The sequence below is a fragment of the Piliocolobus tephrosceles genome, chromosome 18, assembly GCF_002776525.5.
Source record: "Piliocolobus tephrosceles isolate RC106 chromosome 18, ASM277652v3, whole genome shotgun sequence".
Classification (NCBI taxonomy): domain Eukaryota; kingdom Metazoa; phylum Chordata; class Mammalia; order Primates; family Cercopithecidae; genus Piliocolobus; species Piliocolobus tephrosceles.
Window position 1 is genome coordinate 71605703 of NC_045451.1, and position 22938 is coordinate 71628640.

The window sequence follows — 22938 nt, forward strand, 5'->3', positions numbered from 1 at the left end:
CAAAAAACATAGTCAATACATATTTAATTGTACCCACATGAGTACCAACTTCTTCAATCATCATTCATTATTTCATCTGAGTCTTTTCTTCTTTATTAAATTTCTTTTTCTGGACTAAGTCCTTTAAATAGTTCTTTCAGTGAGGGTCTTCCTATCTGACTGTACATTTGTATTCATCAACAAATCTCTCTTCATCCCCATCTTCCACCCTACACCCTCCCTGTTTCTGGTATCTATCATTCCACTCTCTACCTCTGTGAGATCAACTTTTTTAGCTCCCACATATGCGTGAAAACATGTGATGTGTGTTTTTTTGTGCCTTGTTATTTCACTTAACATAATGACTTCCAGTTACATCCATGTTGCTGCAAATGACATGGTTTCATTCCTTTTTGTGACTGAATGGTATTCCACTGTGTATATATTGTGAAAGGAAAATAAATCTTGGGGCTCCAAAATCACTAAGCTAAAGGTAAAAGTCAAGCTTGGAACTGCTTAGGGCAAACCTGCCTCCCATTCTATTCAAAGTCATCCCTCTGCCCACTGGGATAAATGCCTATGTGATTACCTCCTTTGGAAAGGCTAATCAGAAACTCAGAAGAATGCAATCATTTGTTCCTTACCTGCCTATGACCTGGAAGCCCCCTCCCCTGTTTGAGTTGTCCCATTTTTCCGGACTAAGCCAGTGTTCATCTTACACATATTGATTGATGTTCCATGTCTCCCTAAAATGAGTGAAACCGAGCTGTGCTTGGACCACCTTGGGCACAGGTCATTAGGACCTCCTGAGGCCGTGTCGTGGGTGGGCATCCTTAGCTTTGGCACAATAAATTTCCTAAATTGAGAACTGCTTCAGATATTTGGGGTTCACAATATACACCACATTTTCTTTATCCATTCATCCTTTGATGGGCACTTAGGTTGAGTCCATATCTTGCTACTGTGAATAGTGCTGCAGTAAACATGCAAGTGCAGGTATCTCTAATAAACTGATTTCTTTTCCTTTGGATAAATACCCAGTGGTGGGATTGCTGAATCATATGATAGTTCTATTTTTAGTTTTTTCAGAAATCCCTATCATGTTTCTCGTAGTGGCTACACTAATTTACATTATCACCAACAGTATATGTGTTCCCTTTTCTCTGCATCTATGCCAGCATCTGTTATTTTTTGTCTTATCATAGCCATTCTAACAGGAGTGATATGATATCTCTTTGTGATTGTGATTTGCATTTCCCTGATGATTAATGATGTTGAGCATTTAAAAAAAATACCTGTTAGCCATTTGTATATCTTCTTTTGAGAAATGTCTATTCATGTCTTTTGCCTACTGTTTAATGGGTTTACTATTATTATTATTTTACTGTTGAGTTGTTTGAGTTCTTTGTGTATTCTGGATATGAGTTTCTTCTCATATGAACAGGTTGCAAATATTTTCTTTTTTCTTTTCTTTTTTTTTTTGAGACAGAGTCTTGCTCTGTGGCCCAGGCTGGAGTGCAGTGGCCGGATCTCAGCTCACTGCAAGCTCCGCCTCCCGGGTTTACGTCATTCTCCTGCCTCAGCCTCCCGAGTAGCTGGGACTACAGGCGCCCGCCACCTCGCCCGGCTAGTTTTTTGAATTTTTTTAGTAGAGACGGTGTTTCACCATGTTAGCCAGGATGGTCTCGATCTCCTGACCTCGTGATCCGCCCGTCTCGGCTTCCCAAAGTGCTGGGATTACAGATTTGAGCCACCGTGCCCGGCCAATTTTCTCCCATTCTACAGATTGTCTCTTCACTCTATTGATTGTTGCCTTTGCTGTGTGGAAGGTTTTTATTTAATATGGTTTCATTTGTCTATTTTTGTTTTTGTTGTCTGTCCTTTTAAAATCTTAGCTGTAAAAAATGTGCCTAGACCAATATATTGAAGTGTTTTCCCCTAGTAGTTTTATAGTTTCAGGTCTTATATATTTAAGTCTTTAATTCGTCTTGAGTTGATTTTTATACATGGTCAGAGATGGAGGTTCAGCTTCTTTCTTCTGCCTATGGATATCAAATTTTCCTAGCACCATTTATTAAAGAGAGTGTCCTTTTCCCAATGTGTGTTCTTGGCACCTATATTGAAAAGCAGTTGGCTGTAAATACATGGATTTAGTTCTGGATTCTCTGTTCCACTGGTCTATATGTCTATTTTTATACTAAAGCCAAGCTGTTTTAGTTACTATAGCCTTCTACTATATTTTGAGGTCAGGTAATGTGATGCCTCCAGCTTTATTCTTTATTCTCAGTATTTATTTGGCTATTCAGGCTGTGTTTTGGTCCCATACAAATTTTGTCCCATACAAATTTTAGGACCAAAAAAAAAAATCTGTGAAAATGTCATATCAAAAGTTGTGAGATGTAGTTAAGATAGTATTAGAAGGTTCATATATTGCTTTAAGGAATATTTATTGCTATAAGAAAGAAAAGCATAAAATAATTATCTAAATTTCCATCTAAGAAGGTAAATAAAAGAAAGCATATTAAACCAAAGGGAATTCCAATATCAGGAGTAAAAGAGTGGACATCCTTCCAGTTTCTATAGATAGTAAAAGAATAAGAAAATCTCATGACAACTTAAATGAAATAGTAGTATTTTTAAATAAACCACACTTACCAAAAGTAACTTAGGAAGAAACAGACAACTGAACTGTCCCATATCAATGAAATATATTGAATTCATAATTTAAAATATTCACAAATAGAAATGTCCAGACTCAGCTGGCTTCATTGGTTAATTCTATCAAGTATTTTAGGAGGAAAAAAAACACTAAAGCCATAAAAGCTGCTACATAAAATTGAGGCAAAATAACCCTTCTCAACTCATCTTACAAGGCCAGTATTATCCTCGCACCAAAGCCAAAGAGATAAAAGAGAATAGAAACGACAGAGAAATGTCCCCCATGAACATAAACAAAAAATCCTTAACAGCATATTTTCAAAGAAAATGATACAATATACAAAACGTAATAAGTTATAAACAACTGGGTTGCATCTCAGGAATGCAAGATTGTTTAATAGCTGGCAAATAAATCAATGTATTTCATATTAACATATTGACAAATAATTCATAATATTTCATACTAACAGAATTAGGGACAATAAATAGGATTTTTCTCAATTGGGGTCAAAAAAGCATTTTGTAGAATTTGACTCAAACAGTAAAAACTCTTAGCAAACTAGAAATAAAAGATAACTTCCTCAACCTGATAAGAGACAGATATGAAAAATCTACAACCAATATCACACGTAAGGGTAAAAGACTGAATACATTGCTCTTGAGATTATGGACAAGCCAGAATCCCCTTTCAACATTGTATGGGAATTTCTGTAAGGTCAGAAAACAAAGCAAAGGGAATACAGATCAGAAATGAGCAAAATTAACTTTTTTTGTAGTTAACATGTTAATGCAGGCAGAAAATCCAAGGAAATCTACAGAAAGAAAGCTAAAGATAAGAAGCGACTTTAGCGAGGTGCGAAAAACAAGGTTGAGGTTAAAAATACCATTGATTTTCTGTATATCAGTGAGGAAAACACCTATCGGATGTTGAAAAGAGGAACAACTCAGTTGTCAAAGCAACTCTGTTTACAAAAGTACAAGTAAAATGCCTTTGAATAAACTTAAGAAAAGATGAGTGAAAAGTATACATCTTGTTCACTGAAAACTACAAAAACTTTTTGAAATTAAAGACTTAAATAAATGGAGAAATATATCATTGTATATATTGTAAGACATGATAGCTAAGGTAGTAACTTTCCCCGGATTCAGCAAGTTTTTGTAGCAGTTGTCAAGGGAGGGGCACTAAAATTTATATGAAATCAAAGGACCTAGAAAAGTCAAAAATATTTTAAAAAGAAAAACAAAGTTGGAAATTATATACCTTTTGATTTCAAGGCTTATTATAAAGCTACAGCAACCAAGACAGTGTGATATCGGCTAAAGGATTTTCTGCCTACATGAACATGTTCCAACATAACAAAATAGACTTGGAAATAGACCCACACATATATGTTCAATTGATTTTTGACAAGGGCTCCAAGGTGAAAGCAGGCTCCAATGGTGAAAGCAAATTGTTTTCAAACACTTGGTCTAAAGCTGTTGAATATGTGAATGATTTAAAAAAGGAGGGACAAAAGCAAAACTTACTTAGACTACATCTCACATAATTCACAACTCTTAACTCAAAGTGTATCGTAGATGACATATAAGATCCATAAAGTTTTCAGAAGGAAAGAGAAGACAAATCTGATGACCTTGAGTAGACAGTTTCTTAAGTTGAGCCCCCAGCTCCTGCCAAATGAACCATGAAATAAATAAAAAGATGAAGTAGACTTTACTGAAATTTAAATTTTTTTCTCTAAAGTAAGAAAATGAAAAGGCAACTCTCAGAGTAAATACTTACCAAACACATATCTGAAGAATGACTATTATCAAGAACATATATTAAAAAAACACACTCACAACTCAAAAATAAGATGCAAGCTTTTAAAAAATATTAGCAGAGGATTTCAAGAGACATTCCACAAAGTAAGTTATGTAAATGACCAATAATGTGAGAAGTTGGTCAATATTACTAGTTTTCAGGAAAATGAATATTGGAACCACTAGGTACTCCCTAGAATAGCTAAAACTTTAAAAATAAAACACAAAACGTACAATCCCAAGTGTGAGAAAGAGTGTGAAGCAACCATAACTCACACATTGCTTGTGGGAAAATGGTGGCGCCACTTTGGAAAACAGTTTTGCAGTTCATTTTATAGTTAAATGTATACTTACCTTGTGATTCAGTAATTCTGATTCTAGGCTTTTACGCATGAGAATGCGTACATTCATACTAAGACTTGGATGTATTCACACCAGCATTATTTATTGTAGTCAAAACTGGAAACAACCCAAATGGCTGTCAACTGGAGAATGAGTAGATAAAATACAGTATAGTCATAACATGGAGAAACACTCAGCTGTAAAAACGAATGAGCTACTGATGCACCCAACATGGAGAAGTCTCAGAAGCGTCACACTAAGCTGCATGTACTGCAGAAAATTGTAGAAAAGGCAAAACTGTAGTGACCAACAGTTCATCAGAGCTCACCTAAAACAGGAGTGGCAGTGGGGATAGGGAGATGGGGAGGAGGGACGACAGTGACAGGAAATGAGGAACATGTCTGGGTGGAGGAAATGGTCAGTATCTGGAGTGTGATTGGGCTATATGACGATGTGCATTAGCCAAAACTCAACAAACTAGACACTTAAATTATTAGGCCCCAGCAAAACGATTTAAATATGGGAGGTAAAAAAGTTTACAATAATACAAATACTAAACATTAAAACTTGAGAGCTGTAACTACAGTGACATTTCCAGAATTTTGTATAGATTTTAAACGGTTATACTGTTAATAAAAAAATACTCGTGGATTATGGGCTTATATCATGATTTACAATCAAGCAACATGAGAAATGGGGGGATTAGCTTTCACAGAAAAGGGCTGTAATCAGCCGAAGCCACAGCTCTGAATAGTCAGCTCCATGGTATGGTGGCGTTGGGCCATTTTCTCCTCCTGAAGTTTCTGTTCTCTGAAGCTGGTACTATGGAGAATTCTCAGACCAGCTTCATTACTTTTGATGAGTTCTTCTATGGGGCTAACTGGGTCTTAAGATTCAGTTGACTGTTACGGCTGCTGGAGGAGGAATGGGGCATACAACTGGAACCCTCTGGAGACAGAGGAATGTCTCTTATCAAGATGTGTTAGAGGAGAGAAGAGCCAGAGTCCAAGAAGTGATAGTGGAGCTGAGATGAGAAGGTGGACTCTGGAGGGATGCAGGAGGAACACTGGTAGCTAATGGACTGGTGCATGTGTGCGTGTGCGTGTGTGTGTATGTGTGTGCGTGTGCAGAAGGCGATTCAATAATTATTTTTGCTTTGGGACAATGGCTAGAATAGTGGGGTAATTTGCTGAGGCAGGAAATATGGGAGGAGGAACCCATTAGGATGGGTACGCTGGGCACATTGAGGAGTGAGGTGGCTCAGAAGGAGACCTCCAGTATGTCATTGGTAGTAGAGGTCTGGAGAAGGTGAAAGAGGCTTTAACTGGAATATTTGAGATTCATCCATGTAGTTGAGATAATGGAAGTCATTAGCATGAAGACGGCTGCTTGATGATCATGCCAGGATGGGAGAAGTCTGGGAGATGGAACTGTGGAAGCACTAATGCTTAGAGAAGATGAATCCGCAGTGAAGACTGAGGAGGAGAAGGGAGGCAGGAGGAAATTCAGAGGGAAATGAAGATAGCAACTTTGGCCAGTCAAAGGACGCCTTCTTAGTTTTTATTGACTCAGAACAAGTTACTTCCCTTCTCTGGACCTAAGTTTTCTCATCAGGCTGATTTTGGGTTAGATAATTTCTTGATCCCTTCAGGTTTTAAAATTCTCTCATCCAAACATGGTTTTTTATTGCCAAAGGAGTATTAATAGCTTAAACACATTTTGTGGTATCTTCATGAGAAATACGGCACAGGTACATGCACATGCAAACACCTGAGAGAACAAACACCACTTCTATCAGTGTGGTTTGTCTCAAGGGAATGGCATAAAAAGATGGAGGAACAAATTGGTCAGTTAACCAAATGCAGCATCGGAAATACTCTGTTGATGCAGCAAACCACAGGGAGTGTTGAAGAAGCGGCAATGTAGACTACTTTCTGTGCAAACATCAAGGGATTAGAAGGGTACAGATGCAGGGTGGCCTAGTGGGTGTGGCCCCACCAAAGTCATGGGGACTTGGAGATTGAAAAATGAAGGCAAAACCCCAACACAGAAAAGCTTCTGGGCTCCTGGCTTCTGATACCCACTGCTGTTTGGAAAGTTCAACTTTAAATATAAAGTAAAAGTTACAGTCAGCTTTTAGCTGATTGATTAATGAGTTCAGCCCACAACCACTGGGAACGCTGCTGAAATCAGTATGTATCTCAAATTTACAATTGCTTTCAGGAAACAATTGATGAGAGATTTAAAGATGATGTTTCTCCTAAACTGATGCATTCTTCCCTTGCCTCGCTTCTCTTTAACACACTGTGATTATTAGCTAATAATTTCCCATTGGTGCTACCACATTTTCTTTTCAACTGGTAGTGTAATACAGGCATGCTTTATCTTACTGTGCTTCACAGATGTGGTGTTTTAAGAATTGAAAGTTTGTGACAACCCTATGCTGAGCAATCTATTGGTGCCATTTTCCCAACAGCATGCACTCACTTTGTCTCTGTGTCACATTTTGCTAATTCTCAAAATATCTTCAACATTTTTATTATTACTATATCTGTTATGATGATCTGTGATCGGTGATCTTTGATGTTACTATTGTAATTGTTTTGGGGTTCCATGAACCATGCCCATATGAGACAGATAAAGTAATAGATCAATATTATGTGTGTTCTGACTGATTCTCTAGTCAGCAGTTCCCCATATCTCTCTGCCTCTGTTTGGGACTCCCTATTCCCTGAGACACACAATATTGAAATTAGACCAGTTAATAGCCCTACGATGGCCTCTAAGTGTTCAAGTGAAAGGAATTATCACAACATCTCTCACTTTCAATTAAAAGGTAGAAATGATTAAGCTTAGTGAGCAGGGCAAGTCAAACAAAAGCTGAGATAGGGTGGAAATGCGGTATCTTGTACCTGTTAGCTAACTTATAAACGCAAAAGAAAATTTCTTGAAAGAAATTAAAAGTACTACTCCAGTGAACATATGAATGATAAAAAAAAAAAAAAAAAAAAAAAGTGAAACAGCCTATTGCTGATATGGAGAAAGTTTGAGTGGTCTGCATAGAAGATCAAGCCAACCAGTCAGGGACCCCGAACGGAGGGACTGGCTGGAGCCACAGCAGAGGAACATAAATTGTGAAGATTTCATGGACATTTATCGGTTCCCAAAATTAATACTTTTATAATTTCTTATGCCTGTCTTTACTGCAGTCTCTGAACATAAATTGTGAAGACTTCATGGACAATTATCAGTTCCAAAATAATACTCTTATAATTTCTTATGCCTATATTTACTTTAATCTCTTAATCCTGTTATCTTTGTAAGCTGAGAATGTACATCACCTAAGGACCACTGTTGTACAAATAGATTGTTGAACATGTATGTTTGAACAATATGAAATCTGATTGTAAAACTTGGGCGTCTGAACAATATGAAATCAGTGCACCTTGAAAACGAACAGGATAACAGCGATTTTAGGGAACAAGGGAAGACAACCAAAGGTCTGACTGCCTGAGGGGTTGGGCAGAATAGAGCCATATTTTTCTTCTTGCAGAGAGCCTATAAATGGACGTGCAAGTAGGAGAGGTATCGTTGAATTCTTTTCACAGCAAGGAATATTAATACTTAATACCTTGGGAAGGAATACATTCCTGTGGGGAGGGCTATAAATGGCTGCTCTGGGAGTATCTGTCTTATGCGGTTGAGATAAGGACGGAAACACGCCCTGGTCTCCTGTAGTACCCTCAGGCTTATTAGGATAGGGAAAAAATCCCACCCTGGTGAATTTGAGGTCAGACCAGTTCTTTGCTCTCGAACCCTGTTTTCTGTTGTTTAAGATGTTTATCAAGACGATACATGCACAGCTGAACATAGACCCTCATCAGTAATTCTAATTTTGCCCTTGCCTTGTGATCTTGCTTTGCCCTTTGCCTTGTGATCTTTATTGGCCTCAGAAGCATGTGAACTTTCTTCTCCTTTTTTGTCATTTGAAGCATGTGATCTTTGTGATCTATTCCCTGTTTGTACACCCCCTTCCCTTTTGAAATCCCTAATAAAAACTTGCTGGTTTTGTAGCTCAGGGAATATCATGGACCTACTGATATGTGATGTCACCCCCAGAGGCCCAGATGTAAAATTCCTCTCTTTGTACTCTCTTTCTCTATATTTCTCACACCGGCCAACAGTTAGGGAAAATAGAAAGGACCTATGTTGAAATATTGGGGGTGGGTTCCCCCAATACCAGAGCAAGACCCTAACTCTCTTTAATTCTGTGAAGGCTGAGAGAGGGGAGGAAGCTGCAGAAGAAAAATTTCAAGCTAACAGAGACTGGTATGAATCTTAAGGAAAGAAGCCATCCCCATAATATTAGAAGTACAAGGTGAAACAGCAAGTGCTGTTGGAGAAGCTGCAGCACATTATCCAGAAGATCTAGCTAACCCATTGATGAAGGTCACTACACTGAACAAGGTAGACAAAACAGCCTTCTCTTGGAAGAATATCACCTCTAGGACTTTCATAGCTGGAGAGAAGTCAATGCCTGGCTTCAAAGCTTCAGAGGACAGGCTGACTCTCTTGTTAGGGACTAATACATCTGGTGACTTTGAAGTTGAAGCCAATGGTCATTTACTATTCTAAACATCCTAGGGCCCTTAGGAATTATGCTAAATCTACTCTGCCTGTGCTCTAGAAACAGAACAACAAAGCCTGGATGATAGCACATCTGTTTACACATAGTTAGTATTTTGAGCCCATTGTTGAGACTACTGCTCAGAAAAAAAGATTCCTTTCAAAATATTAGCCCTCATTACTATTCACACTAGCAAGGATGTGAAATCAACCCATATGCCCGTCAGTGATAGACTGGATAAAAAAAATGTGCCAAATATACAGCATGGAATACTAGGCAGCCATAGAAAGGAATGAGATCATGTGTTCTGCAGGGACATGGATAGAACTGGAAGTCATTATTCTCAGCAAACTAACACAGAAACAGAAAACCAAACACCACATATTCTCACTTAAAAATGGGAGCTGAACAATGAATACACATGGACACAGGGAGGGGGGCAACACATATGGGGCCTGTTGGGGGGATGGGGGGACAGGGAGAGCATCAGGACAAATAGCTAATGCATGTGGGGCTTAATACCTAGGTGATGGGTTGATAGGTGCAGCAAACCACAATGGCACACATTTATCTATGCAACAAATCTGCATGTCCTGCACATGTATCCTGGAAATTAAAATAAAAAAAAATTAGTGCTCATTGACAATGCACCTGGTCACCCAAGAACTCTGATGGACATATACATAGAGATTAATGTTTTTAATGCCTACTAATGCAGCATCCTTTCTTCAGCCCACGGATGAAGGAGTAATTTCGACTTTCTAGTCTTATTATTTCATAAATACATTTTGTAAGACTATAGCTGCCATACACAGTGATTCCTCTAATGGATCTGGGTAAAGTAAATTGAAAGCCTTCAGCATTCTAGATGCCATTAAGAACATCCGTAGTTCACAGGAGGAGGTCAGATTACCAGAATTAACAGGACTTAGTTGATTCCAACCCTCATGGATGACTTTGAGGGGTTCAAGACTTCAAGTGGAAGAAGTAACTGCAGAGGTGTTGACTATGGAAAGAGAATTGGAATCAGAAGTGGAGCCTGAAGATGTAACTAAATTGCTGCAATCTCATCATCAAACTTGAACAGATGAGGAATTGTTTTTTATAGATGAGCAAAGAAAGTGGTTTCTTGAGATGGAATCTACTCCTGGTGAAGGTTGAACGTGAGTATTTTTGAAATGAAAGTAAAGGATATTACCATAACCTAATTGATAAAGCAGCACCAGTGTTTGAGAGGACTGACTCCGATTTTGAAAGAAGTTCCACTGCAGGTAAAATATTATCAAGCAGCATTACATGCCACAGAGAAATCTTTCATGAAAGGCAGAGTCAATTGATGTAGCAAACTTCATTGTTGTCTAATTTTAACAAATCACCACAGTTAGCAGAACTGTCATCAACTACTACCCTGATCAGTCAAGACTATCAACACTGAGACAAAGCTGTCCACAAGCAAAAAGATTAGGACTCACTAAAAGATCAGGTGATCTTTAGCATTTTTTAGCAATAAAATATTTTTAAATTAAGGTCTGTATACTTTTAGACATAATGCTACTGTACAAAATAGACTACAGTACAGTGCAAACCTAACTTTTATATGCACTGGGAAACCAAAACATTTATGTGACTTGCTTTATTTTGACATTCATTTTATTGTTATGGTCTGGAACTCAACTGTAGTATCTCCAACGTATGCCTGTAATCATAATTTTTTCTAGGATCAAATGACTGTAGGCTTGCATAGTGGTTATGTTACTTAAAATAGTAGAATATGTAATCTCAGTGGCTAAAAGGGACTTAGCTTTGAGCCTATGCATTCTATGCATACTGAATCGTTTTCAAGGATGGACTGGAAATGGCTTGAATTGGAATATCCTCTATCCTGGTGTGGCCCACTGTTCAGGCAAGTGAAGATGGTCTTCAGGTTCCCCAAGACCCTCTCTTCTAAACTTCTAAATTGAAAAGAAGAATAAAACTTCCAAAGGACTCTATATAAATAATAGTTGAAATTTGAAGAAGCTTTTGTGTTATTTAAACAAATAGAGATTAGAAATAAAAGTATGTCTAAGTGTTGAGTATTATGAGAAGCAAATAGAAAGCTAGAATTATGTAGATTGGAAGGCCTGATACTAATTGCACTCTGCTATTTTCCGTAGTGATACTGAATTAAGTTGCAAAATAATATTGTCTCTTTCAGATCCTCTGTGGTACAATAAGAGGAAATAGCATTGTTAGGAGATCAAAGTGTAGACTTCTAGAGTGTTCTGCTACAGTACATGTGGGAGTTCATTATGAAAGTGTTTATCTTACCCTGAGAAAACCTGGGAAAAGAAAATCTTTCTAAATGAGCTAGAGAAACACACAAAACTGAAAAAATATATAAATAATAATATCTCTACCTATATATGTTAAAATATGTTCTACCTATATGAATATCAGATGACAGCTGGCATCAAGTATGCTGGACAACTGGCATGAGGATATGACTTTTTTTCTGAAATATTTTTAGAATTTTCCAGTTTTTACAAATTCAAACCTAAGCCCAAAATGTACATTTGCATTTGCTGTATTTAAACCTTGGGAAGTTTTTCCTTCTTGTTGAATTCATGTCTATGTTTTACTTCCATGCTTTTCTAAGAACTAAAGGACCACTATTTTAGGGTTTCTAAATGGAATTAATTTGCGTATCTGAAACACATCTCTGCATATTTCTCTAGAAAAACCATGTAGGGTACCCTATTTGCTATGTATGCAAAAGAACTATGGAATGTGGAATGAAAGATCTCTTCTTCAGTGGAATATGTTCTTAAAATTTTCCTAAAATTGATATTTTATTTTATTTTATTCATTTATTTTTGATGGAGTCTTGCTCTGTCTCCCAGGCTGGAGTACAATGGTACCATCTTGGCTCACCAAAACCTCTGCCTTCTGGGTTCAAGTGACTCCCCTGCCTTAGCCTCCCAAGTAGCTGGGATTACAGGTGTGTGCCACCATGCTCAGCTAATTTTTGTATGTTTAGTGGAGATGGGGTTCCACCACGCTAGCCAGGCTAGTGTTGAACTCCTGGCCTCGAGTGATCAACCTGCCTCAGCCTCCCAAAGTGCTGGAATTACAGACATGAGCCACTGTGCCTGGCCCTAAAGTTGATTCTTAATCATGCTTTTTGAGAAAAAAATTCCTAGTAGCTACAGCAAAGACAGATCAGCTGGGGTTCCCAGGCCGTGTAAAGGACTTGGTCTTCATCACAAGACAGTATGTTATGTAGCACTGAAGGGCATGGGGTGACAAAATCAAACAGATGCAGATGACAGCATTCTGTTCAATTCTGTATTTGATTTTTGTCACGACAATTCTGACACTATTTGTGCAATGAGTTATGCAGTGCAAGAGACTGTTTTTTTCACTGTTGCATACCTCATGCTTACCTCAGCGATGAGCACTCAAAGGAGGTTGGACAGTAAGTATTTGGCAGATGAACTCAGGAAGAAACAATCGAAATATATACATTAGGAAGCATGCCTAGACCTACATAAGAAGAAACCGATTTTATCTATTTATAGTATTTTCAAGAGATTCCAACTGTGTGTGTCTCTGTTGGCCACACAGTGTCCTCCAACCCCAGACACTGACAGTCTCACAGAGGCAGTCCTGATGGAAATGTGGGTAGACTGTAGAGAATGTGTTTTCTTTCAGAAGTTCAAAAAGTGATAACCCTGAAAATGAAATGTTTTTCAGAAATCTCAAATCTAGATGGAAATGATTTCTCCTTTAGATTTAGTGAGTCAAATTCCATTGCTTGGGCACGAGTGCAGAAGAGTACAATTATTGAAAATGTGACTAGAAGGGTCATTGTCCACTGATGTTTGAGGGATGTAGTTGCTAGTTTGACAGAGGCATCGTCATGGAAGTGATGCTTTCGAAGGCGGGCTGTGGGCAGGACGCTTGGGAGGCGCTGACGACGGCTGCTTGATATTCGAGAGAAAGCTTCCTCTTTAAGTGTCTGGATAGTCAACAGAAAGCCATCACAGGCTTCAGATATATTAATGTATTTTAGAACTACCAGTAATGTTTTCAGCTTTGTCGGCGTAAACTTTTGATCATTTTTCTTAAATTACTGAAGTCAAATAAGAAAGATGTCATTGGTTGCCTGCATCCTGTTGGCAGTGTGGCCAGAGCACCCAGTTTCCTTTCTCTCTGCAGCTGGTCTGGGGAAATTGCTGTGGGAGAATCATGGCACATCAGAGCTCACTTTTATGATTCCAGTGAGGCTGATTGCTTCCGACTTGACTCTAGGATTGGTGTGTGTGTGTTCTTATTTTTACAGAGTTATAAGAAGAGGACGAAAAGAGTAGAGTGGGTCAGTTAGCTTATTACCAACGCTGTGCAACAAAAGACAGTAGGCTCCACGGTGGGGCTTTGGAGGAGGCTTCTTTGCGCCCTCACAGACCTCAAGCATGATGGCTTTTAAAATACTTGTCATGGCCAAGTCGCACATTCAAAGTGGAACAGGTGTTGTGGTGCCCACACGTGTCTCCTTGCTTACTGCTGCCGTGCCCTGGCCTGACTTACTGTCCGCTCCTGCATTCCTTTATCTATGGGCTTGTTTTCTGGCCACCAAAACCCACGGTGTTGGCCCAAGCAACAGAGCAGCAATGGGGTTACTTTGATGTGTTGGGGAGGGAATTAATATCCAATGGGAGTCGTTCTCAGCCAGTGAGAGAGGTGGAGGATAAATCCCTTCAATATTTCATCCCTTGGATGCAAGGCGAGGCCTCTGGGCACATGCTCTGCCGTGGCTCCTGGAACTTTCTGGGGCCTCAGGGCCTACCGGTCTGATGAGGCTGCACGCACTGGCTGTCTTCACTCCCTTGTGTCATGGCCCTGCTCCCACCGTGATGTTTCCTTCACCTCCCCAATAAACTGCCTGAGCTCAAATCCTTGTCTCAAGATCTACTCCTGTAAGGACCAAACTAAGACATTATGCAAATCAAGTAACTTTTAGTGACAATCTGGAGCAAGGCTGAGCAGCTGCAGAGGAGACACTCATTATACCTACAGACCGCTGCCTGGTGCTGTGAAAGTCTTCGGCCTGTACCACTATCTGTGTAGTTACAGCAAGCACTACTAACAAAGCGAAAGCAACCTTCCTTCACCCGGTTTGATGATTTATCTACGTTCACTCTTTCTATATATTCTTTTTTGATTTTTAAAAAGTCCCAATGAGATGAACTCTAGATGTTGATTCTTATATATGAATTGAAGCTGTGCTTGAGAAGGGTAAGAACATTCCAGGATCAGCTCCAAGATCCTTTGAACATTCCAGGATCACCTCCAAGATCATTTTTAATCTATCCCTATAGGAAAATGTAGCCATTTCCATGGTTGTTGAGGTTGTCCTTTTCAGGATAAAGGATCATACTGTATTTCAGGTAAAAATTCACCTTTAGAATAATGTCTGTTATTTCTAATGTTTTGCCCATTGGTTAATGGAACAAAGATTTATTCTGCACTTACTGTGTATGAGGTCTCTAATGGACTCCAGTGATTCAGATGTTTAGGGAAGTATTTAATGAAGAAACATAACTCTAATACTTTAAAAAATTTATTAACATTTTAAATTCATTTCTTCACTAGGAAGTGTATTTTCTGTGCTCTGAACACCCAGATCACTTATATTTTATCTTTCTGATGGCATTTACATTTTAGCTTGCAATATTTTTTTTTTTTGTAAATATCTTCTGTAAATAGTCTCTACTAGATTGTAAACTCCTTGAGGAACAAACCATGTAGTATTAGCTTTGTTGCTCTTACATTGCTTAAAATATACTCTACTTAAAATAGAAGCCAAGTAAATATTTCTTACATAACTCTTTCAGGTAATATTCCTTCTAAAACTTAATATTCCTTCTAAAACTTGTTCATGATGAAACTTAGTTACCACTTTCATATCCATGCATAATTTATTGAGATCATCTTAAACTTACTTCTCAACACTTAGGCATTTTATTATTTAGAGAAACACAAGAAAACAAGACAACTAAATATCATGTTCCTTCTTAGTGATTAGCGTACTGGGAGGATGGGATGGGAAGGTGAATTTCTGCTTTGAGTTGGTACATAGATAAATGGTCTCCAGGTTTCTCCCCATTGTTAAGATTCTATAAATTAGTTAGTAGGGGAAACGTGCTTCTTGATAGCTGAGTAAGACCAGTGAAAGAGAAGGTTCTTCTTTTGCTATTAAGAGCACATCCCATTTAGCTTATGTAAACTTAATGGTCATAAAAAGCACTTCCATATGATGAGTGCATCTAGATAATTCTACTAAAAATCTAATGCCATTGCCAGTATGGAGTTTAACTGTTCAAGCACCAAGAAATTTGGTGAAAAGTCACAGCTAACTGGATTATTTCTTGAACTTTACTTGATGAATACTTTTGAGTGAATGTGGGTGACCACATGAATTTCTTACTCACCTGGATTTTTAAAGGAATAGGCGGGCGAAAGTGAATACATCTAGCCTGGGCATTGATGAAGCCTGGAGACAGTCTTTGAACAGTAGGGATATGAGCGTGATTTACTATTGTTATCATCATTGAGGTTTTATTGGTTGAGGATCAGTAGACAGACATTTGAATTTGTACACAATTCTTAGCACACGTATCTAAAATAATATAAGAAGTCGTGTATTTTGTTTTTTAACAACCAGAAAATAGTGCAGGATATTTAATGGTGGGAGGCTTTGACAGTCTTGGGCATCAGCCTCCTCCTGCCCCTGGAGGTGCTGAGACCCCCGGCAGGGGCGGTGGGAGACCCCATGGAACCCGACTGGGACCCCGCTTCCTCCTCCCCACCAGACCCTGCCAGTGAGCTCCTCCTCCCTGGCATAATTATTGTTATTATGGATTAATGTGGAGAAAGCAATCCTCATAAGAATCAGGGTTGCTGCTGTAATTTCCTCTAGTTGGCCTGGAGGGCTCCCAGCGTTAGGCCAGTATGTGGGTCAGGCCAGACTCAGAAAAGGCAGCGTGGCACAGCACCTGGTAAACAGAAGCGGGTCATCACCTGGAGACCCCCGCGGCAAGTGGGCTGCCCACCAGGCCGCCAGGAAGTCTGCAGACAGCAGGGAGCCCAACCAGCAGAAGGGAGTCCCAGAAAGAGGACCTGCGCGACTGGGCCTTTAGTGAGGCTGGTGGGCGTTATCCCTCGGGCCTTCCCTTGGGGAGCGGTGGTTGGCTGGCTTAAAGAAAACACACGTGATGGGGACCTTTCTTACCTGACTCTGGGCTTGGTCAGGTTTCATCGTGGTCAGCAGCTGTGAGATATCCTGGGGTTGGTGAGATGAGGAACCAGCTGGCTGCAGTGCATGGGAAGGGGAAGTTTTAAAGAAGCTAAAGATATAATAACTGGGTATGACTGGATTTCAGACAGCTTACGGCAGGCCTAAAAATGGGTGGTGAAGGAACATAAAATTACAAGAATTGACTGCATGGTTAGATATTAACGAGACCTGGCATCCAACCTCTCAGATCAAGTCAGATGGCATAGTTGAATAGAGGGGAACTAGTCACAGGAAGAGAGCAAGGTGACCGGAGCTGGAGGAAAGGATTGTTTTTATGTGCCAGACTGTGCTAGGTACTCTTCTCACACATGTAATTTCATTTAATTTTCACAGAAATTTTGCAAAGGAGGTAATTCTTCAGGCCCATTGATGGAGCTTGCTGGAAGTCTGGATAAACTTGTTGGGGGGTTAGTCACGTAACTTGTAAATGAGAGAGCTGACCTCAAACCCAAGCCTATGTGACACCAAAGCCCTTGATTCCAACAGGACACAAGAGGGTAGGAAGGAGGGAGGATGAGAGGGAGGGAAGGAGGGGGAGAGAGAGAGAGCAGGGAAGGAAAGAAGGAAGGAAGGGAGGGAGGAAGGAAGGAAGGAAAATACTCATGAATCAAGGGCCACAGCATGGTAGGGTGGACACAGGCAGGAATGCCACCAGGAGGTGCTGGGTGGCTTAGCGTCCAGCTTGGGTCTTGCAGATCCACTGCACTTACAGGGTGACAGGGGTGGGTCTTCTGGAGGGTGCTGTTTCCCTTTTCCTCAAATCACCTAAGTTGAGCCTGGCAAAAGAATATTATCTTGAATCAGTTATTGTGGGGAAAGGGCATGGAAAATTATTAGGATTGTCTTGAAATAGTGAAAAGGATAGTAAAAAGGATGCTCCAAGGAAAAAGTTTTATGTGCCTGGGATGTTTTACTTGGCCTTGGCTTTCCATGGCTGAAATAGAATCAATCAAATTCTGAAAATAATTATTAAAATAATTATCCCTTGCTTAAGAGAGGAAAACTGATTAGATCCAAAGTTTAGAAGTCTCCACAGGCAGATGGAAGAACCAGGAAGGGCTGGGCCTTCGGTAGGCCTTGCAGCAGGCGCTGGGCTGAGGCCTGCGGGATGCTCCCTCTCTCTTCCCTCTGATGCCTGTGAGAGGGCCTTGGGCTCTGGGGGGACCTCAGTGGTTAATGTGCAGTTTGTAAATGCACTTGCATTTATGAGCAGGACATCAGGATGCATTATTAATGCCCAACTGAGAAGAATAACAAGAGGCTTTTGTGGTTTATGCAGTAAACTGTGTTTTCACTTAAGAGTGGAACATAGTAAATACAAATTGATGATACAGGCAATAGTAATCATAAAACCACAGCACAGGCAAGCTGACAAGAGAGGTCCCGTGCCAATTTGCAGCTATTTCCATGGCACGCATTTGCCTTTAGAACGCTTCCATCTGGGTAGCTGGGTATCAGCAAATACTCCTGTCACTTTAGGAAGCTTTGTTTATGCACAGATCTCTGAGTTACTGTGGTCTAGAAAGACCAATTATTGTTCAGATATAATTTGGCTGACAACTTATTTAATGGTTATTATTTTGAGAACACAGCTCTTTCATTTTTAAATAATGTGATTAAGAATATGATGAATTGAAACCAATTTTTCTTTTTTTTTAAATTTCTAATAATAGAAAAATACTACTTCTTATTGAGACAACTTTTTTTTTTTTACCCTTCTGGTTGTTCTGAGAGAACCTGGTGTTTATGAAAACTTTAGGGTTTTCAGCAACTAAAGAATATGCATGTCAACAAAGAGCTTGTACATGCAGGCCTCTGGTATATGAATCCTTGATATATGAGTCATTGAACAGCACAAGTGGGCTTTTCTGACTGCCCCCACGTTGCTGAAGCCACAGCTACCGGAGCCATGGCTCTTGGTCAGGACCATCTCAGCGGCAGTTTGGGTAAAATGGGTTTCTATGGGCTGGCCAGGTGGTCTGAATCACCATGTGTGGTTACCTGGGGAAAGAGACGTTAACTGCAAACAATCAGGTTGGAAAGGGTGATGGGCGTGTAACCCATTCTCAGGTTGGGAGCTACCCTGAATGACTCATCAAGTTAATTCTATGTAGGCTTACTTCTAAATGTGACACATCAGAATATCTCCCCAACAAAGCCCTTGAAAGAAAGCTTACGGTCAAGATACAGAAAGCCCAGCAGTAGTTCTCATGGGGTTCTTCAAAACAAACAAACAAACGAACGAAACTGTTTCTTTCTATGTATTTGAATATTTCAGATATTTGTCTAAAATTTGCAGTGTTATGGATGTCAGATTTACAAATTATTTTCTTTCCACTCATCATAATCTTCTATGCTCTTTACAGAAAGGAAAAGCACATCCCAAATTCCATCTTTGTCATTTTTAGCAATAAACAATCAATTTAGGAACAAAGAAAAGACCCCCTGTACATAAAAGTAAAGAGGTTGGTTGATGGTGTGTTTGTGTCATGCAAAATGTGGTCTATTTTAAAGAAAACAAAGAGCACTAGAGATTTTACTCTCTTGTGTATTACTTGTTTTTAAATTATACATTGCTTTCATTTTCTTAAAAACAAAAGATGCCATCAGTGATCACAAAACAAACTGGGCAATTTATTTGGGGGAAATTTCTCCATGAGTAGTAAAAAACGAATTTGCAAAGAGTATAAAGGTTCAGCTGCAGAGCCATCCAGCTCCAGAGCTCGTCTTTCTGATTCCTCCCAAGACTTTCCAACGTATTCACGTCTCCGGCTCTGTCTGTCTCTGACACTCTTATTTATGAAGTTGCTCTTTAGTGATCACAGAAGCTGCCCAATGTAAACATTTCCCACTTCGTTTTCATAAACCGTAGAAAAGTATAAGAAGGACTGGTGTTTCTGAATCTCTTTGTTCGGAAATCATGGAGCTGGATGTAGTGGTTGCGTGACTGATTTCTGAGGAGAAGTGGCTAAACTGTTTAGAAATGAAAACGACATGCTTTAATGTTAGATTATAGTTTTGCATTCTTTAGTTTGTCATAGAATTTATTGCTCTGAAGAATGATTACATGATGTTTTCAGATTAGGGCCAGATGTATATCCAGAATATAAAACTGCGGAGAGAAATGTGTAACATATGGTCTGGAAGTCTTAGGAAAGTTTTGAAACTTCTGGGTCTCAAGAATTATTATGACCTGAATGTTACAAAATGAGGTCACTTTAAAGATATTTATACTTTTTAAAATTGCAGTTGTGTCATTAGCTGAAAGAGAATGAGATACTGGGAGGTTTGGGGGTCAAAAACTTAGTTGCACAAGCTTCTTGTCTCTGTAGAATGTGTGTTATATTCTTACCCCAGTGCCTGCAAGCCTGCAGCACCGCCTTCCCCATGGAAAGAGGAACGCATCTGCTCTTCGTGAGTCGAACTGCTGCTCTTCGCTAAGCTGGCTCCGTGGTTGGTGGAACTGGTACCCAGAGACTCTAGGACGGATTATTTTCCTTCTTGAGGGTTGTAGCTACTTTTAGATGAAGTTTGAGCACATTGCTAGGTGTTACGGAGAAAATGTTTGTGTCCCTCCCAAATCCATGTGTTGAAGCTCTAACCCCTAATATGATAGTGTTTGAAGGTGGGGACTCTGGGAGGTGACTAAGATGAGATGAGTTCATGAGGGTGGGGTCTCCTGATAAGATTAGTACCCTTATAAGCAGAGACACCAGAAAGCTCCCTCTTTCTCTCCCTGCGAGTGCACAAAGAAGAGATCATGTGTATAGCGAGACAGCAAAGAGACTGTCTTCCAGCCAGGGAGAGGGTCCTCTCCAGAACCTTACCTTGCTGGCACCATGATCTCAGTCCCAGCCTCCAGAACTCTGAGATGATAATCACTCAGTCTATGGTATTTTCTTATGGCAGCCTGAGCAGACTACAACATCAGGTGTAAAAAGAGAAGATTGAACTAAATAAAGGAGACTTTCTTACCCTCTGTAGTAGGCTGAATAATGGCCACCCAAGATAACAGGTCCTAATCCTTGGAACCTATAAATGTGACCTTATAAGGAGAAAAATTCAAGTTAAAGATCCTTTTTGTTTTTTTTTGGTTTTTGGAAACGGAGTCTTGCTCTGTCGCCCAGGCTGGAGTGCGGTGGCGCCGTCTCTGCTCACTACAACCTCCGCTTCCTGGGTTCAAGCAGTTCTCTGCCTCAGCTTCCCAAGTAGCTGGGATTACAGGTGCTCGCCACCATGCTGGCTAATTTTTGTATTATTAGTAGGGACGGGGTTTTACCATCTTGGCCATGCTGGTCTTGAACTCCTGACCTCGTGATCCACCCACCTCAGCCTCCCAAAGTGCTAGGATTACAGGCAAGTTAAAGATCTTAACATGGGAAGATTATCCTTAATTATCCAGATGGGCCCTGCATCCAATCGCAAGTGTCTTTATAAGAGAGGGACAGAGTGAGACCCCCCCCATACACAGAAGAGGAAGGCGGTATGTGACCATGGAGGCAGGGATTGTAGTGGTGTGGCCACCAGGAACAAGAGGAAGAAAGGAGTGGGTTTTCCCCTAGGATCTCAGGAGGGACCATGGCTCTGGTGACACCTTGCTTTTCGACTTTTGGCCTCCAGAAATGGGAGACAATTACTTTGTTGTTTTAAGCCACTCAGTTTGTGGTAATCTGTTACGTGCCACAGAAAACTAGTACCCTCCAACTTCTTCTTTTGGCTACAGGGCTTGTTAACTGGATATGCAAAGCTCTTACCTTGAGGTTTGGGCTTCCCTCTGTAGGTAGCACAATTCAAGCCTTAAGCCTGGCTGTCTTACAGAACAGGAGAAGGTCTGAGAGAAATTATTTTACCCTCTGGGTAATTGCTGACAATAATATGTCTCTTCTCAGGCCTAGAGATCAGACTCAAGTACAGTATGTATGATAGTATTTGGCAATTTGGCCTTTCGTTATTTCTATGGGATAGTCCATTGACTGTGTCAAGGGCATGGTGCAGAAAAGACAACTGATGATAATTAGAAAATTACTCTGCTACCAAATCACATCTTAATTCTTTGAAAGAGCTATATTAATTTTCTTTTTAATATTTCTGCTCTGCTTTCTGTTTATGGCAGAGAATGCTTGAGGTGATGTTTCTGGAGTATGAACCTTTTGTATGGCAACCAGACAAGTAGAGAAAATGTTAGTCTAATAAGAGCCTCAACATTATCCTTTTTCTATAAATTATTCTAATGTTTGGATTAGAGGAAAGCCATTTGGTTGTTGGAAAGGTCATTTTATTCTCAAAGGACCAAGAGAAGGGAGTCCTCTGAGAACTGTTTTACTCAAAAAGGCCAAAAAAATCCGGCCAAAATTAATTGGAAGTTTAATTTTGAATCTCTGTTCAGGATTTGGCTGAGGATCAGCCCAATAATGGATAGCACATGCTTAAACTCTTTCGCTACCTCCATCTTCTCCTCTGGATTTCCTTCCTTTTTTGAGATCTCCATCGAAAGTCTTTCGAGTGTCTATGCTTGTTGTTCACATTTGCCAGGAAATAAACAGTATGTGCCTTGTTCTCTTGTCCGTCAACTTCTTGTGAATATTATAGATGGCTGGGCCAATCGCCCAGTTCCCGATTTTTCTGCTTTAAATGATCAAAACTTAAAGCATAAAGACCAACAAATACCATTCGTGTCATTTTCTAAAATCTTTCTGGTAATCTCTGAAGCTTTTAATTAATTACTCATGAAGAAAATAAAGTATAAACAAAAGCTCTACAAATCCCTGCCTTCCTGTTTATGATGAGAAACTTTGAACAAACAAATATTTCCCAGAGTTAATACCTGAGAAGTTATGCTCGAGATTGCATTAAAAAAGTGTACTCCACACAGGGGATTCAACCGTGTGCTAGAGTCTCCTTGTTAAATTATTTCATTTCCCCCATCTTTGGCTTTTTGGGGGGTTACCCACAATCTAGTTAAAGAATCGCTTATATTTTGAATTCATTCAGCATCTGAAGCATTCACATCTTTGCCATGTGTTCAATGTGAGTAAAGCCCTTGAAGTGTGATTACAGAAGAAAGGATGCTAAAAAGAGAGAGGAGAATATCTCCCACATGTGTGGACAACCAGTATTCAGGGACCAGAAGAGCCAACAGTTCTTGGCTGCCGTTCTGATAGAGGCCTGGTTTTGGCCAAATCTCAGATGT